This window comes from Herpailurus yagouaroundi, unplaced genomic scaffold (genome assembly GCF_014898765.1).
Source record: "Herpailurus yagouaroundi ecotype Mexico unplaced genomic scaffold, PumYag 77, whole genome shotgun sequence".
Taxonomy (NCBI): Eukaryota; Metazoa; Chordata; class Mammalia; order Carnivora; family Felidae; genus Herpailurus; species Herpailurus yagouaroundi.
This window is the reverse complement of record NW_024412388.1, coordinates 80779401-80791946: the sequence shown is the minus strand read 5'-3', so window position 1 is coordinate 80791946 and position 12546 is coordinate 80779401. Positions and strand designations below refer to the sequence as shown.

At 41.7% G+C, this 12546-nt stretch overlaps 1 long non-coding RNA gene across 1 annotated transcript; it reads left to right on the top strand.

The window, feature by feature from the left end:
- The first annotated feature begins 2416 nt into the window (after nt 1-2416).
- LOC121018626 (uncharacterized) lies at nt 2417-7128 on the top strand. The gene is made up of 3 exons (XR_005785251.1): nt 2417-2759; nt 5539-5642; nt 6480-7128. It is a non-coding gene; the product is annotated as an uncharacterized LOC121018626 (long non-coding RNA).
- The last annotated feature ends 5418 nt before the right edge of the window (nt 7129-12546 follow it).

The window sequence follows — 12546 nt, the reverse complement described above, 5'->3', positions numbered from 1 at the left end:
TATCCTTGTGTATTTACTTTTTGGACAATCTTTATAACCACTTGATGTTCCTTGATAAAATCCTTTCATGGTTTCGGTCAAGATTGCCTATATTTTCTGTAATGAAATGTTATCCGAAGCCATTCATTTACAATAAGGCGTGGAGGAAGAGGAAAAGATCAGATGTTTGAGGAGAGTGAAGTATGAAACAATTGTTATGGATAATAGAGAGCTAGCTTATTAGATTGTCCTGCAGATGAAGAGGCAGCCAAGAATTTATAACAGCATCTATTTCCAGTTTGGGTGACGCTTTCCATCAGTGCTTAGCCGCTAAGTAGAAGGCCAAAGAATGGTTTCGTTGGGCTCATTCTGGGGTTGGGTGTGGCTAAGATAAGCATAACAGAGGGAGGGAGAAAGAAAAGAAATTAAGATATTTTTATTTCTTGGGGTGCCTGGGCGGCTCAGCGTCCGACTTCAGCTCAGGTCATGATCTCAAGAACCCCTCACAGGGCTCCCTGCTGTCAGCCCAGAGCCCACTTGGGATCCTCTGCTTCCCTCTCCCTCTGCCCCTCCCCTGCTTGCACCCTCTCTCAAAAATAAACATAAAAAAAAAAAAAGAACTATGTATGTTTTCTATTCACCAAATAAATGAAGAGGCATTTAACTTTCCTGTTGTGTTGTTTCAAATATCTTTTTTTAAAAAAATTTCAATACAGTTAACATGCAGTTTAATATTAGTTTCAGGTGTACATATAGTGATTCAGCACTTCCATACATCACCCGGTGCTCATCATGACAAGTGCACTCCTTAATTCCCATCACCTATTTGACCCATCCCCCACCACCTCCCCTCTGGGAACCATCAGTTTGTTCTCTGTCGTTAAGGATCCGTTTCTTGGTTCGTCTCTCTCTCTCTCTCTTTTTTTCTTTACTGGTTTGTTTCTTTAAACATGTTACTAAAATAAAAATGTTAGCCTGTTGGCAAGAAGGTTAAGTGACACTGCTCTCTGTATTGTATAAATAATTTATCTTATATGTATTACCATGTTATATTTGAGATACTTTCCTTGTGTTGACAGGAGAACACTTGTGGTGTAAACCCCTATTTCTTGAGTGTGTATATATTTCCCTAACATTTTCTTCAGTACTAAGCATTCTCAAATGTGCTCCCAAGGGGATCTAGAAATGTTGGTGCATATCCATTTGACTGTTTAGGGATTTGTTAGAGTGTGGGAAAATTCTGAGGCATTTTCAGGTTACGACATCTGAATACTTCTTTGCAGGTCCAAAGGACAGTTTATTTTTAAAATTATAAAGATACTATAGTCTTGGTCCTCACTGAGAGGAGAAATTGCTGCTATTTGGAAGAAATCCCATTCAAAATAAAATCCGGAGTTATAAAATCAAAGAGCCGAGATCTAGATGAAATGTAAAAGTCTACTAATGTTTCAAATTGTTTGTGGTTTATTATGTTTTCCTTTACTTAGACAAGCAAAGTTAAAGAACTATTCAAGAAGGCAGTCATAAGGGATTCGATGATGGATATCATAAAATCAATCATTTTACATTTTATCTCCCTTGCAAACCCAGGTGATTCTCTGTTCCACCTTGGGGACATAACTCAGAGTCTCTCCCCTGGGGCTCTCCAGACTTGCGGCATGCTCCCCATTCCCATCCCAACTGCTCTGTAGATGAGGAAAGCCCCAAAGTATTTGTAGCAGTCCCGATGATACCCAGGGCTCAACTACTGCGAAGAGGAAACGATGTCCTGTGAGAAGGTTTGGAAATGGCCTCATCCAAAGGCTTCTGCCTGCTGCTTTCATAGTTGCCATAAGCCTTCAGAATGTTCTCCATACCTGCTTCAGTCATGGCAAGCTGAACTCATGCAATTTCAAATAAGCAGTTCCTGTGCAGGCTCACTGAACCAAAATGTGGTCAAATCAGGTGACTGCAGTTTTTAAGAGTGGCCAGCAGCCTCATGGTCATCTGCTCTGCTCATGTATTTTGTATGATCCACCACAACTTATTGCCTGAACTTCGAGGTAAGAGAGGGAAAATAAACACGAAACATCAATGTATTCTTTGCAATACAACCAATTGGAAAATTCACATTTCAGATTCTGACTCCTCCTGACACTTCTTCTCCCACTACCTCTAATCAATCATAAATCTAGTCAATTTTACCTGAAAAGATACCTTTTACATCTATCCCCTCCTATCCATTGGCACGGCCAAGTTTTTTTTTCCCCCCAATATAATTTATTGTCAAATTGGTTTCCATACAACACCCAGGCACTTGGTTTGAGTTTCCATCTTGGTTTGAGTTTTCATCATCTTTCACCCAGTACATTATAAAAACCTATTAGCTGGTATCTCTCATCTTTTGAAAATGTGCTGAATAGTCATTTTCTCCTTAACAGTTTTTTTTGTGGATTATCTGCCCAAATGGTTGATTTGAATTCCTTCAAGGTCTGGTCCTTACCTTTGCCCCGCCTCATCTGTCATTCTCCAATTGGTGTTCCGTGCTCCAGTCAAATGGAACTACCTGCACTTCCAGCGCTGGTCCCTTTGCTCAGAGATGATGCTCAAAATATTTAAAGAATGGGAACTGGCCAATCAGGACAAACCTGATAACCACTCAGAACTACTGCAAGAGGGCTTTCTGCTGAATATCATCTCTGCACTGTTTCCAGCACCTTGACCTTGATTCTCTTCCTGGAGAACGTCTGCAGATCTTCTACATGGTTCACAGAGGACTAGCATTTGAGCAGGGGCTGGAGGTAAGGACAGTGTCATTAGCAAGGTTTATGGACTTGAAGACATTATGATAACATTTCCAGGACCTCTGTAGAGACTACAGTATTTGCACAGTAGACACTAGTTGCAGAACCTGAAACGACCTTTTATATTTTGGGGGATGTGCTCAAAACAAAACAAAACAACACTGCTTTGTCTCTGGTGGCTTTGTAAATAGTTTTGCCTGCTTCTGTTTCTCAGAATTTAATCAGTAGGAGACATCTACCTCTCACCCAGGCCTACCAGCAGATCAGCTTTTTAACCAGACTCAATCTTTTCATTTCCAAGCTGACTAGGAACATTATGTCCTGAATTGGCCTAAAAGTACAAGGAAAAGTTCCAGCACCTTCTCTAACAAGAAAGGGAATAATACATGTTTTTCCTCAGTCCAAATCATGGTTGAGTGAACTAGTCATCATTTGTCATGTTTCCTGAATCAGCATCATTAAGACATTGTTATTAAGTTGCTGTGCAAAGCAAAACACTAAGGCAGCATTGTGGGAAATGTAAAGAAGAACCAACACGATCCTTGCTCTCCCTGAGCAGGTGGCCTGCTGTGGAGATAAGACATAAACAACTGAAGGAATAATTTTTTTAAAAATGTTTATTCATTTTTGACAGACACAGCATGAGTGGGGGGTAGGGAGAGGGGGACAACGAGAGAAGGAGACACAGAATCCGAAGCAGGCTCCAGGCTCTGAGCTGTCAGCACAGAGCCCAATGTGGGACTCGAACCCACGAACTATGAGATCATGACCTGAGCCGAAGTCGGACGCTTGACTGAGCCACCCAGGCACCCCTGAAGTAATAACTTCTATTAAAGCACATTATGCATCACTATCAAATAATACATACTGTGGCAGGGAAGGGAAAGCAGTAACAATGTCTTTCTTTCAGTTAGGTGGGGCTTTCTGGAGGAGTTGGGTCTTGAGCCGAGCACTGAAAGGTGGGGAGAATTTCAACAATGTCCCAGCAGGAGAACCAGTATATGCTATGGACATAGATAACACAGTGTATGGTAAAGCAGGTCCTTGACCTTGAGGTGAAACTGGAAAAGTAACGGGTCAGATGGCAAGGAGAGTTGCCATTGGGGAGGCATTTGGGCTTTAGACCAGGGGTAGATGCCTTAAGTTTTTGTTAAGCAGGAGCTTGATGTAATCAAAGTAGCATTTTAAAATATTAATCAGGCAACAGTAGCTAGTCAGCAGTGTGTTGGGAAGAAATGTGGTATGATGGAAAACAGCAGGGCTCAGGGGTCAAGTACTGGGTTTGAATCTGGCTCTGCCACTTTCTAGCTGGGTAGCCTTGAATCAGTTGCTTAACCTCCAAGTCTCCATCTAGTGAGAAAGCTAGAGATCACAATACCTCATTCTAAGGATTATTATGAGAATTAATAGTATTTCACATTTATGCCTGGTGTCTCATTTGATCCTTATATCACCATTTTATTTTATTTTGGTAAAATATACATAACACAAAATTGGCCATTTTAGCTCTTTTAAGCGTACAGTTCAGTGGGGTTACGAACACGCAATTGTTGCACAATTGCCATCACCATCCATCCCCAGAACTTTTTTCATCTTCCCAAGGTGAAAGTCCATGCCCATTAAAAAGTATCTCCCGGTTGCCAGCCCCAGCCCTTTGCTTTCCACTTTCTGTGTCTATGTTTTCGACTACTCTAGGCACTTCATATAAGTGGACTCATACAGCATCCGTCCTTCTGGGCAGGCTCATTTCTCTTAGCATAATGTCTTCAAAGTTCATCTGTGTTATAGCATGTGTCAGAATTTCCTTCCCTTTCAAGGCTGGCTAGTAGTCTATTGAACGTCTTATATCACTGGTTCATCATGAGAAAATTGGACCTAGAGAGGTTAATCTGCCCAAAATAACATAACTAGTAAGAGGAAGAGGTAGGATTTAGACTGAAGCAATCCGATTCCATAGTGCATCCCTATCTCCCCTGTACATTCTGCCTCGTGTAGGTTAAAGACCTACCGCTGCACCTGGCACAGGGTGTCTATTGCAGGAAGGCATTCTATTGTTCTTGATTATTTAGCACCATTTCCTCAGGTCATCCTAGTTACACAATCTGTCTTTTCCTTGAGGAACTCCTTCTGTGATTCTACTACCGTGCCCCACCCCCAGCCTCATACAAGAACCACAAGAGTGAGCATGTTACCCAAGCCAGGACAGTCAGAGTCTTGCCCCTTCTCCCCAAAAAGGGATTGATTCAGGAGTGGTCTCATGGGGGCACTCAGAGTCCTCTCTGGTGCTACGAGGAGGTTGTGAGCCAGGGGTCATAGCTGTCCTTTTTAAGGTAAGCAAAGAGATGGCGGAATCCTGAGCAGTCGTCTGACCCCTAGATTTAAACACATCTAAAGCCAACTGTCCCCATCAACTTCCTGGATGCATGATCCAATACATTCCTGGTTTTAAGCTAGTGGGAGTTGAATTTCTATAACTTGCAAGGGAAAGAAACCTGACTTATCCACTGGATCAAGTGGTCCTCAATGGAATGGGAAGGATGAAACTAACAAGAAGTATTATGGAGCTGTGTGGTATGAGGAAAAAAGAGTCCTTCTGAGGTTTGGATACCCGGTGACCAAAATACCCTCCTCTGTTACTGAAAAGGTGGAAGAAGTTGCTATGTTGGGTACGAAAAAGAAAATTACCGATACTCCCAGGAACTCTGAGCGATAGCTAGCTTCCAAAGGTAAATGAACAACATTACTTATGTCTGTTAACCACTCTGTCCTCTTCCAGAATCTCAAACTCGTGAAGTGTCCAAGGTCTGACTGGAATAGAACTTTTGGACTCTGACCTTTATCCTCTACCTCCACTCAGTAACCTACGAATTCTCCTCTCAGGTATAATCCGTTCCCTAATTGGCTCATTCATTCATGTAACATACTTGCTGAGTGCTTATATGTCAGGTATTGTGCTATAGTGATGAGAAAATAGATATGGTTCCCTGTCTTTAAGGAGTGTGTAATCTAGTGGAGAAAACAGACATGGCATGGATTGTCACACAAATGAATATGATTAGACATTGTCTTAAGTGCTATGAAGAAAACAGTTTCATAAGAAGTTTCTCAGGGGCCTCTAATTTAGATGGAGGAGAGGGAGGGCATGAAGGGATAGCTTCTTTGGGGAAGTAACATTTAAGTTAAGGCCAGACCAGGGTGAGAGGTTCATAATGAAATACAAAGGAAAGGTAGAAACCAAAAAAGTTCGACCCAGCTGCCCAGAAGAAACAAGTGACTCACCCATTAGGAATGTGAGGCAGGGAGGTTTGAAAATGGTTGCTTTGAAGTGGAGCTACAGCTACTACCCAAGGCCCTTGGAGCAGGGACTGGAGAATAGATTAGGTATTGTATGACCTGCTGCCTGTTGCCCAGTCACCTCTTGGTGACTGCTCATTCATTCGTTCATTTATTTACTCATTTACGAAATACTTATGGAGTCCCTGTGGGTGGGGAGCATTATACTAAATGCTGAGGATTCAGGAGAAGGAAGGCAGTCTCTAGTCTTGTGCCCAGCAAGAGGGCAGAGGCACAGGTGGGTCCTGCCTCAAATGGCTCCAAGAGACACCCAGATCTTTCCCTTGGGAACCCATTAGACACAGGCATATGTGTCTGTTTGCGAAGCCTTCTTTGTCTAGGCACTTACCCCTCACAAACTTGTACACTTTTTTGTTTTCTCAGAGATTTTAATCTAGTCCCTCCAGCAGGAGCAAAGCTTCTTTACCCACTTGAAGCTAAGAAAGAGGTCACATGCAGCCAACATGGCAGACTGACATCGAACCCGGCATAGCTGCCCAGTCCTGCCAGATAAACATAAGGAAAGGTCATCCAAACACAGGAAGACAGCCGGCCCCTTGCCTTTTCCTTTACCCCCTCCCCTTCCTCCCTCTGGCTCCCTTATCCCCAGAGGGTGGACCCAGCCTTTCCCAAAGTTTATTCTCAGAGTTCCAGGCTCCCACAGTGGAACGTGCTGCGGACATGGGAATACAACAGCCTGGCCAACAGGGAAAACCAAAAATATAAACGGAGAGATTTAAGAGATTCCTCTCCCCACTCCCAAAGTTGTAGCCGAAATATCTGCTTTTATTGTTATTGCTGCTTTTACTATCCTTGATATAAGTCAGCCCATTCTGGAAGGAGGCTTTCTCAAGTTTATTGCATTTGTCCGTAAACACTTTGCACAGAAAAAAAATTGAGCTCTTTCTTAGGATCTCAGTCCACTGACTGGATCCACTAAACAAATACAATAAAATGTTAGGAAACAAAGTCCCAAAAGTCTTGCATCTCAAACACTGGCAGTGAGATTAACAGGAATACAAATACCACTAAAACTCCGGGGGGGGGGGGGGTGTGGAATGTATAAGGCTACATTTTCTTTAAATCCACTACTGGAATTTTGTAAATAGCCAGGAACCCTGAGCCCATAAATTGGAAGTCATTCTATCTTTTACTGACATATTCCGATCAAAACAGTGGTGAGAACATAAGCTTTGGTTCTTATTCTCCACTTAGGAGGAAAAAAGTTAATATTACCCGGTTGTGTACTTCCATGATTATAAATCAACATTTATGATGAAATGTTCGGTACTAATTTCAAAACAGGCACAGTGTTTGAAAGCAAAGCATAATGGTGACCTTTCTCATTAGCTGTTGCTCAAACAAAGATATGTTCCAGCAATATCCGATGCTTCCTTCCTGCCAGGGCCTCCACCCAGTGCAATTGAAAACACTTGTGTTACATCCAAACCAGAACTGAGGATGTGGTGGAGCTGAGTTTCGGCAGCATTGTGTTTATTATTACTTTCTAAGGTTTTAAAAAAATTTTTTTTCAACGTTTATTTATTTTTGGGACAGAGAGAGACAGAGCATGAACGGGGGAGGGGCAGAGAGAGAGGGAGACACAGAATCGGAAACAGGCTCCAGGCTCTGAGCCATCAGCCCAGAGCCCGACGCGGGGCTCGAACTCACGGACCGCGAGATCGTGACCTGGCTGAAGTCGGACACTTAACCGACTGCGCCACCCAGGCGCCCCTATAAGGTTTTTAATGGTTTTTTGTTTTTGTTTTTGTTTTGTTTTCATACATGTGCTGTCATGAGTTGGGTTTGCAAGATTAAATATGTGGAACTATATAAATGAACTCATTGTATACTTATTTAGTCTTCTATGTCTCCATCTATTTCTTAAACTTTAAAAATTTTTATTTTATTTTTATTTGTTCTTGAGAGACAGAGAGAGAGAGAAAGAGAGCAAGCAGGGGAGGGGCAGAGACAGAGGGAGACACAGAATCCGAAGCAGGCTCCAGGCTCTGATGTCAGCACAGAGCCTGATGCGGGGCTCGAACTCATGAACCGTGAGATTATGACCTGAGCCGAAGTTGGACGCTCAACTGACTGAGCCACCCAGGTGCCCCCTCCATGTCTCCATCTACTTTTGTGGCAAATAGTTTCATAGATTCTTGACCATAAGGACACGTTTATTTCATCACTCTTTAGTACATGTTTTTCATTAATACATTGTAGGCTAAACAAAAACAATTTTTAAGGACTGTGCTGAACTTGTCTTATGTAAAATCCTATAAATATAAATAAACACAAATCTAAAGAGATTGTGAGAAAGAAAAAGAGAGAATGAGAGACTTCTTCAGTATAGGTGATCTTCTTTTTCGTCATGACTGGTGTTTCTAAATTAGGTAATATAAGTTGAAAATGATCAAAGTCAAGGTGATTTTTCTATGGAATGATAAATAAGGAAGGTTGGGTTTTTTGTTTTGTTTTGTTTTCTCCTGGTCAAAGACCCAATGCTCAATCTTTGTAGAAATAACCATAAACTCTCAGTTTCACTATAAATGACATACTACTTTTATTTTCTACAATGAACATAATTTTATAATAGAAAATACATGTTATTTTTAAAGTAAGTTTACTTCTTTATACTTATGCAGTATAAAGCTTTCTAAAGTATATGTACGTGAGTTAAAAAGAGCTGCTAATAAATCTTCATGAAAGACCAGGTGGGTGGGTGCCTCTGGCTCAGTTTAACCAGTCAGAGACAATCACTGGATCTGAGAGTGGAATCTGTCGTTCTTTAAGAATTTTGCAAAGAATGGGGGGTCTCCTATATCCCCAAAGAAAATCTGGGCACTACTAGGAAAAGGGAAGGGGAAACGGACAGTAAAGAGGCAACCAGTGACCATCCAGTTCAGTATTTCACAGAGGTTGTCACGAAGATTAAATAACCTTATGGGTAAAAGACTTTGTATAGTGCCCGGTGCATATAAGTGCCCAAAGGATGGGCTGAGACTCAAGCAGCAGAGTTTCTCTTCCTAAAGTATCATGAAATGCCAGGAGGTGAGTTTGCAGCGGCCAGTAGCCATATTTCCATATGGAGTCATATGGAGAAAGTCTGTCTGTTGCCGGAGAGAGTAAAGAATAGAAACCTTTTAATAAACTTAGAAATGGGGGGGAAAAAAAAAGAACCCAGATAGCTAATGGTAATAGTATCCTCCAAATCTATGGATCCAGATATGTCTGAAACCCCCTCTGCAGACCAATACAAACCTCAAAGTCATGAGTTCAAGCATCATACTCTTTTCTACACCTTTCATCTTTCCTGCTAGTTTGCTCAATGATGCCTTCTCAGGACGCCAAGTTTTCTACCAACTCCTCCCCTCTTCCATTTGCATTAGTCCCCTCCTGACTTCACTATCCTCCCTTTGTAACTTAGATTTACAGTTCAACATTTCAAAAACTCCCTGGTCTCCATTTGGCAAAAATTCAATCTGTGGAGTCTAACTACCTGCTTTCTCCATCCTGAACATGAGCAATTAAACAGCAGTCGAGAAAAAAATCACACAAAGGCAGGTTGATTTCACCCCAAGTTCATGACTAGACCTCATAGAGGTTCTCAGGATGGTCAGCAATCCTCTACAATTCTCTGGTTGGTTTTCTTTTATGTTCCCTAATGAGAACATCATCTCTTCCCCACTCCATCTCTATTGATGAGTTTGCTTCACAAAATGGAACTCATCCTCTATTAATTCTCTTTGCACAATAAAGGAGTTATCTTTCCTATTTAAGCCCCATTCATCTATCTGAGACTTGGATCTCATCCCCTCCCACCTTGTCAAGAATCCGCAGTATCAATTTGCCCTTCTCTAGCCTGTATCTCTAACCTCACTCGTCTAGATAGCTCTGTTTGCCTCTCCAGAGCCACTTTTTATCCTTCTCTACCCTGCCTTTGCTGGGGGAGGTGAAGTCTGTATGAACTATATCAGCAGGCTTCTTTGCCCTCTGTCCTCTGGGGGGTTGGCCAATGGGAAGCCCCAACAGGAGGTCTGAGAGAGAGAGAGGAGCCTGAGGTAGGAGCATGTATTTCTCTGACTTCTTCACCTGAAAGTCTTTTGGGGATGGCTATTTCTTTGAGCAAAGTCATTGTTTTCTCAAGACAGCCTTTTCCTTCTGGCTTCTGATAATTTCTCCCTTCCCTCATTCCTTTCAATCTGAGTTACTTGTTCCACTATTTCTTGCCCCAGGGTACTCTACAATCCCTTGTAGCTTCCCTATATTGTAACTACACCATTGTAAACACTCCCTTCCTCAAATGATCCTGATGTATTTATGTTTCCTGCTGACTAATACACTCTCCCTCTCTAATGAATTCTCATCGACTTATAAATGTACTCAAGTAGCTTAGCTTCACAGATCCTTAATCTTTACCCATTATCTACTTTTTCTATTATATGCTTTTTTTTTTTTTTTTTTTTTTTTAAGTAGGCTTCATGCCCAGCATCCAGCACGGAGCCCAACATGGGGCTTGAACCCACAACCCTAAGATCAAGGTCTGACCTAAAAGCAAGAGCCAGATGTTTAACTGACTGAGCCACCCAGGTGCTCCTATCCTACACTCTTGCTCACATCCCAGATCTTGTCATCAACTGGAATTATTCCATCTCTGAAATCTTAAACTCCAGTATCTGGGCACAGTCTCCTAAACTTGTCAATACATATTTCATAATTGCATCAAAAGCACTAAAACTCTTGACTCCTACACCCCACCTCCAATTTCTTAGTCTCAGCTTGTCCTTATTCCTTCTCCAGGCAGTTTAAAAACAAAGATATTTTTCCCTCAATCTCTTTCTTGCTTAATACTCTCAATTGCATGTCCCCTCATTCTGCTACATGTCCACCTGGAAAAATCCCATTCCTGAGTCAATCCAACTATCCACCTTCTCCACTCTCTACCTAGCACTGATGGAGAGGAACATGCATTTGTACATATGGGTGGCGCTATTCTTTTACGATCTCCAAATCACCTCCAAGCCTTCTAGGCGTCCCTAGACAACATTTTCTTTCTCCTGAAAAGCAGAATTCAAACCTGCTTGAATTGAAAGGAGCATCTACACTGCCATTTTACCCTTCTCACCTCTTTCTCACTTTAACGCACTCCAATACGTTTCAGTCTCACACTGCCCACTGACGTTGTTTTCCCATTGTCAGCAACACATTCTTAATTTCTCAATGCAGTTGAATTTTCAGGCTTTGTCTTATATGGCCTCTTGAAGACATTGACCATGTTGTCAATTTCCTTCTTGAAACCCTCTGCTGCCTTGCCTTTCAGTTCAACATTATCTCCTGTCACCAGAGGTTCCACTCCTTTCTCTGTTCTCATCCTCCTCTCATTGAATGCTCTTCTCCTCTCTCCAGGTGGTCTTATCCACTGCTAATGGTCACCAGCATGAACAACCTATAAGCAGATGGTTCCTAAGTCTAGGGGCCAAATTTTGCTCCTAAGCTCTAAATCAGAATATGTAATTGCTGAGACTTTTAATTTTATGTCTGACCACTACCCAGAACTCAATAGGTTACAAATTAAATGATTGATATTTCTCTTCACAGTCGGCCCAAGTCTTCCCCCTTTACCAAATGGCTCTGTTTTCCATTTCCCCAGTCACTGAGATCCATCTTTCTGCCGCCATCTTTAACTCATAATGCACTGATTCTTATTCATTCATTTGGTCATCAAGCCTTTGTTGGTTCTAATTATTTCTCAACAGTTTTGAAATCCATTCATCCTCTCTTTTCCTACTGACCTCATTAGTTCTTGCTTAGAATGTTATAACAACCTTCTAACCAATCTCTATAATTCTAATCTACCCATCTTTTATACCACAAGAAGTGTAACGTTCCAAAACAAAAGTCTTACCGTGTTACTTCCCTTCTCAGAACCCTTTAGTGACTCTATTGTCTTGAGGGTAAAATCCAGACACACAAGCATGATATGATAATCTCTAATAGTGTAAATTCCATTGGCTGCAAGGAACAAACACCAGCTTCTGTCTAACTCAAGAAAAAAAGAGTATAGTTATTGGAAAGATATTGGAGAGGCTTATGGAATTGGAGGAATTGAACAACCAACCACCAGGAAGAACCTGAACCAAGACAGTTCTGAGGATTTCAGTAGCAAAAGCAAAAAAAAAAAAAACCTTACTTAACCAGGGGGCACCTGGCTAGGTTAGTCTGTAGAGCATGCAACTCTTTATCTCAGGGTTGTGAGTTTAAGCCCCACATTGGGCATAGTGCTCACTTAAAAAACAAAAAAGAAAAAACGCTTAACCGGGGCTACCACTCATCATTGCGCTGATTGTGCACTATTTATGATGGCCCTTCTCTCTATAGGGTTGTCGTTAATGTGACTCAATTTAAAGACTTTCAGGCTCTGTGTCCCTTGCTTCTAGGTTCAAAATTCCTA